Below are 6,569 nucleotides of genomic sequence, written 5' to 3'. Positions count from 1 at the left end.
GGACATGGGGTGAAGGGATGAACTTCCCAGAAGTCTCTCAAGTGGTACGATTTTGCTCAATAGCATATTCCATATTGGAGAGTTGACTGTCCAATGATTGGTCCCATCATGGAATTTCAAAAGTGAGATGACTCACAGAAGTCAGGCTGTAAAAAGGAGAAACAAAGGCAAAGGAAGGGGCAGGACAGATGACTGCCTCTGAGATGGTGGGGAAGATACAATTCTGCAGTTATGCTGAGCCTTCCAGGTAGGCCGACCTCCCTTCCCTCCCCTAGGCCTGGCTGAGCCCCCGCTGGGGCAGTTGGACACAGTGTATCTAGGGGTGAATGGCCACGCCCAAATGCTGTTGATTGAGGAATAGATTGAGGTGAGATGGAGAAAAGTTTCAGCAGAATGTCTTGACCTGTTTAATGATTCTAGTAGCTAAGGAGATGAAGACATTGATGCCATGTTTAACAAATGAGGGCATGACCTAGGATTGAGAGGGATAGTGAATGGGTGCTGGGCCGGAAAGATAGGCCAAATCCATTGTAATGATGCTCTGAGGACAAGGGAAGCACTCCCTCCACCCAGACTGAAGCTCTACAGCTCTTCTGAAAAATACTTGGCACATCTCATTGGCTGCAGGAAAATAGTCCATGGGGTGAAGGGGTTGTCCCAAAGAGAAAAATGCCAAAATGCTCGAATCCTAAAATAATGAAAGTATGATCTTTAGTTCAATCTCTACCAATGGCGTAGGACAAAATGCCATTCATGCCCTAGGAGGCCCCAATGAGCTACTCTAGTAGTAGATGAAGCTATTCATGAAAGGGTAAATGGGCTGATTACACGGCATCATCTTAAACCTTCCTTCTTCCCCTCCTCCCCTCCTGCCTTCCTCCTTTCCTTTCCTTTCCTTTCCTTTCCTTTCCTTTCCTTTCCTTTCCTTTCCTTTCCTTTCCTTTCCTTTCCTTTCCTTTCCTTTCCTTTCCTTTCCTTTCCTTTCCTTTCCTTCCCTTTCCTTCCCTTCCCTTCCCTTCCCTTCCCTTCCCTTTTCTTCCTCCCTTCTTTTCTTCTTTGTTTCCTTCCTACCTCAAACCCTAACTGAACACCTCTGGTCTGGTACCATGGTAGGTATTGGCCTAACCTAATAAGAAGACCAAAGAAGTTTCCAGAGAAGCTTGTGTCTTGAGAAATGAACAGGAATTTAGTTTTGTCTGGCAGATTTAGAGTCAGAGGTATGAGGATAAGTGTCCCAGTGTGAAGGGATGCTGAGACATTTGAACTGCTTAGAGGTTGGGGAATGACTGAAAAGGAATCTGTGATTATACATTGCAAGACTTTATGTGTCATAGGACTGTGGCCTTTAGCCTCAGGCGAATAACTAAAAGTTTTAAAGCAGGGATCAACCAAATCTTAGACTTATCACTCTGGTGGCAGGATGGAGGATAGGCTGGAGGGGAAAAAGGTCAAGGACAGGTAATCAATCCAGTTACCCAGAACTTTAGTCTCCTGTCTCCTTGCTGGCACAACTACCCTCTGGGTAAAGGGCTAAAAAATGTCAGATGCTGGCTTTCCCAGCCTCCTTTGCAGGACCCAAATTGGCCATGGACCCACATTGACCAAAGGAACCCAAGGGAATTTCCCTGGGAAAGTGCTTTTCTGGGAGTGAGGCGGGGGGATATCCTCCCTCATAAAAAGAGGAGGAGGAAGATAAATGTCTTAGCTGCCTTTAGGCTTGCCGTGTGAGATGTGATGGTGGATCCATGGCGGTTGCCTTATACTCCAGCTTAGGGGAAAGCTATGAGAATCAGGTGAGGCTGACCCTGAGCCCTAACATCAGTCCTGGGGTTGCCTGCGCCCTGGCTGCTTTCTGTGGATGGAGGTGGCTAACATTTCTGAGTGCTGCCCCAGCAAATGAGCTTGTATTGATCCTGAAATTTGTCATAATAACTTTATAAGGACATGAAAGAATCAATATATTGTCTATACCTTACAGATGAGGAAATGGATGCACAGAGCATTGAAATGACTTGGGCACAGAGAATGCCCAAGTGGACACAACTGGGAAATGAAAGAACTAGTATTCAACAAACCACTTACTTAGGTCTCTATTGAGCATCCTGGGATGGACAGCCAGGGATAGAGGAGGCTATTGCCATGGTCTACGAAAGAGATGATTCCCCTTGAGCTGGGACCTTGGACCTGAAATCGAAAGAGGAGATAAATTAGAAGAACATGTGGGAGGCAGACTTACTGTGTCTCGGTGCCCTGTTAGGTATGAGAGGTGAGGGAGAGAGGTGGGAGTAAAGGACAGTTGCTGAGTGTCTGGTTAAGCCGTGTAGATGATTGGGAAAGGGCAGTTCTCAGGAGACAGGGAGTTTGCTTGAGATGGCTGACTGCCCCTTTGGAGTTGTCAGGTTGCACCTGGGTCTGGCAGGCCCTTGGACACTCGTATGTATGAGAATGGGGAGAGAAGGGCTCTAGGGCCGGGAATGGTGGACATGGGCAGGGAGCTAGTGTGCAATTCGATAAAGTGGCCTAGGACTTGGTGAGGAGGAGGAGGAGGAGGAAAAGGTACAGACTAGGGGACTCCTGGGAGCAGACAACACTCAAGAGGACCGGTGGATGGAGGAGTGGCCAAGAATCGGGGCCGTGCACCAGAGGGAAAGCTCTGGCGGAGGGAGAGGAGTTAGAACAGGCAGGCACAGGTGACTGTGAGGCCAAGGTTGCTTTCCCAGCGAGGTCAGGGCACAGGTGAGAAAACTGAAGGCTGAGAATTGAGGGATGGCTGGGAGGTGACCAGCAGGCACTTTGTGTGGATTGTTCTTTCAAGATGTTTGAAAGGAAGCAGAGAGATTTAGGGTAGAAGGACGGGGCTCAGGAGGAGGGAAGCACAAGGAGAGGCTGTCCTCCACCTACCCCACCCCGTGTCTCTCTCCTCACGGAGGCAGTCTGGTGTCTGGCCCTACGCCTCATTTCTCTTTGCATTAGCCAAGGCCAGCTGCTGGGTAAAGAGCAAGGTGGGAGTGAGGTTGTGGTCAGGGAAGAGATTGCAGAGTTGGAAGTGTAGAGGAGGCACAGTTCCTGGGGATGACCTGTCTTCTCACCGCCTCCCAGTTGATCACCTTTTCCTCTTTCTTCTTCTTCCTGTCCCTGTCAGTGTGATCTGCAGTGACTTGAGGGAGCTCCTGGTGAGCCGAGGTATTGTTGGGAGCTAGAGATTTCTGGGAACAGAGCCCAGAGCTGCTGGGAACTACCTCCCAGCAGGAGGTAGCTTCCTCCAGACAGCCTTCCTGGGTTGGTGGGTAGACAGCATAGCTGTCTATAAGCATAGACAGCTATAAGCATAGCTTGCCCAGTAGCCTTGCTTCCCAGTTCTTGTCCTGGCTGCTTCATGTTGTCACTTTATTGTTTCTCACTGTGACCTTGGCATTTCTGGAGCAGGCAATTGTGTCGTCCATAAACATGGCTTCCTTCCCCCAGACTGGGCCCTCTTTCCTCCCTAAGGCAGAGTCCTCTTGAGGAGGTGCTGAGAAGGGACTTTGCAGGCAGGTGAGACATCCTTCCAGTGCTGCGGTGGTTGAGCCCCACTCTTTGCTTCCGTAGCCTGGGGCTTGGCTCAGCCCCATCCCTCTGCAGCTGTCCTGACGTGCAGAACACAAGAAGATGTCTCCCTGGAGCCCTGGCCGCCCAGCCTCTCAGGCCTGTCTGGAAAAGGCCTTCACTGGGGGGCAGCCCCACGCAAGCCACCTCCCAGGCAGCGCACAACAGGGCACCCAGCTCCGAAGCTTCCAGCCCCTCCTGCCTCTTAGTCCACGGCCACTTTTAAAGAGGGACGAGGCCTTTGGGGACACAGCCCACTGTGGGCAGCAGGGCCTCGTGCAGAATGAACATTACCTGATGGTCTGGGGACCCTGGAGCCAGACTGCTTGGATTCCTGGGTTCAAGTCCTTGCTGTGCCTGTGTCAGCAGAGCAACTTCAGGGACATTTTTAATCTCCGAACTTCCATTGCCATTGGTAAAATGGGGCTGATAATTGTGCTTACTGCATAGCATTGCGGTAGGATTTAAATAGTGATGCATGAGCGGCGCGCACTGGCAGTCGCCAAAGTGGTCGACTGTGGTATTTCACCGCTGGCTGTTCCTGTGGGGGTAGCCTGTCCTGTGCCTGTTCGGGGCACCCTCCGTCCTCAGGCTGCCAGGAGAGCAGACAGACAGGAGACAGCGCCGTCTGAGGGTGGAATGTGCGTGTGTTCAAGTGGAACTGATCCGTGAAGCGAACCCTGGAATTCACTCCACTCATCTGCTGAATTCCAAGTGGAAACAAATACAAATGCTCTATAAACAAAGACAATTTTTTAAAAGAGAACAAACCAATAAGCCAGTCTGAACTGGAACCAAAGCTCTGGGTTTTCTGACAATTTTCCATCTGAACAGAAACTCCCCCCTCCCCACGGCCCCCTCCCAAGACCTCACTTTCCTCCAGGCCTGGATTCGGTGGCTGCCCGCACCTCCCTCTCCTGCAGCCCAGCCGCGTGCCGGGGGCTCTCCAGCTGTGGGAAAGTCCTTCGGCTGCCAGCGGCTTCCCTTACAGTGGCAACCCAATGCAAGGGGAGCCGATGTGGCCCTTGCCCCTTGGCGGTGACTGAGGTTAGGGAACACGTTCCGCGCAGACCCAGGACACGTGTGCAGCTTCACAATGAGGACGAGGGTTCCCAAGGCCACCTCCTCGGTGAGAACACCATCTGGGAGGCCGAGGTCATCATGGCGGAACAATGTTATCATTTTCTTTGGGCTCAGTGCAGGGTCCGGAGTTCTCCCGCTGGTCTCGGTGTCACTTTCCTCCTAGGCATCCCGCAGAAGACAGGTCCTAGCTGTCCGCTCCCCAGCTCCACCTTTCTCCACTCCCAGGCGCCCAGGGCCTCTCTCCCATCTTCACTGCCTGGGCCACCAGTGACAGCGCTGCTTTCCTTGTTCGTGGGCCTGTCTTAACGTAGCTTCCTCCGGCGTGGGACAGCCCCTGGAGCCTTCTCAGGCAGCGATTGGCCAGGCCCACACGCACTCCCGCGCCGCTGCTAAGGGCTGGGTGCGGCACCCGGGGAATTCCTGGTCTCTTCTCCTGGTCTCCCTCCCAGGCTATCTTCACACGGGACCAGTGCCTTCCCCAAACAGCTCCCACCGAATGCCTTTTCTCCACACTGGCCACCATTTCTAAAAAATGAAAAGCAGGGTCTTTGGCAGGCATTCAAGGCTCTTCACAGTCTTTCTGATTTAAACTTATATATTTAACTTATATTCCTGCCTCTCCATATGCTCCCTGCCTCCCCAGCCCCAACCTTCAGCTCCCCCCAGCACCCCTGAGGGGTGGGGGTGATGGGCTCCAGTCCCCAGCCCGTTATGCCCAGGACCCAGCCTGTGTTTCTCCAGGGGCGGCTTTCTCCCACCACCGGCTGTGGGCTCTCCTAGGAGATGGGGGAACGCAGATGGCAGGGTTCTCCTGGCCTCACAGCCTCAGACCCTCTGGGAATGGGAGGTAGCTCTTAAGCCAGCTGCATTGGGGGTAGTTCTGGATCTTGCTGTCTTTTCCGGAGCTCCGTGGGACACTGGGCGACACTGACAAGTGAGAGGAGGCCGTCTCCACATCTCAAACAAAGCCTAGTGCAAGCAAATGAAGTTGGAGGAAAACTGTATTCCATATGAGGTCCGTGGGGTGGACCTGCCTGCAGATGGGGACACTCGTTTCAGTAGTGACTGTGGAGGGGCCAGACACAGAAAGGAACCTCAAAACACTTTATTAAGGGGAGGTGAGAAGATGGACAAGAAATCTCTGGGCCGGGCTCCGCGCTGGAGACCCCCACCCCTGCGCTGTCTCCAACCGAGTGGGTAAAGGACACAGCCTCCATCCTGAGCGTGCAAACTGGAGAATACGCCTATGACTCATTTTCTCCTGAGAAGGTGAGAACTGTGTGGCCTCAGGAGGGAGAGACCAGCGGCACGGTGATTCCTGCTGTGGTCATGACCACGGCTGATTCACCCTCTGAGCCAGCCGTTCATTGCGTGTGAGCAGGTAAAGCTGCACATCCACGTGGCGCACGGCACAAAGAGGCTGCAAGGAGGCCGGACCAACAGGCCCGAGCCCAGGCAGGTAGAAGGTGGCCTGGTGTATGCCTCCCATCTCTGTGGCCATCTGGGTTGACACAAGAGCAAAGCTGGCCTTCCGACTAGTTGCTGACACCCAGTGGCCCAGGACCCTGGGCCACCACTCCTGGCGCCCTGCTCTTCTGAGGCCAGGCTCTCTAATCCTGTTGTCAGCACTGCTCGCCAGGCCAGAGCGGCAGTGGGCACGGGCAGTGCTCAGAGTGGCAGGAAAAGAACAATGCATGACTCAGGGTTCCATGCTTTTGTTGTGGGTTCTAATTTTAGGCCATTCCTCTCAGTGCCTTTCCCAGAATTCTAACGGGTGGGGGCAGGCTAGCTTGCCAACGTAGAGACCATGAAGGGGTGGGGGTGCAGGGCGAGAGGTAGGACTGAGGTGCTTTCTCCAGGGGCCGGGCCGGGAATGGTAGCTTGGTCAGATCTTAGGGCTC

This window comes from Artibeus jamaicensis, unplaced genomic scaffold (genome assembly GCF_021234435.1).
Source record: "Artibeus jamaicensis isolate MK-2021 breed Jamaican fruit bat unplaced genomic scaffold, CSHL_Jam_final contig_3174, whole genome shotgun sequence".
Classification (NCBI taxonomy): Eukaryota; Metazoa; Chordata; class Mammalia; order Chiroptera; family Phyllostomidae; genus Artibeus; species Artibeus jamaicensis.
Note: the sequence above shows the minus strand (reverse complement) of the source record.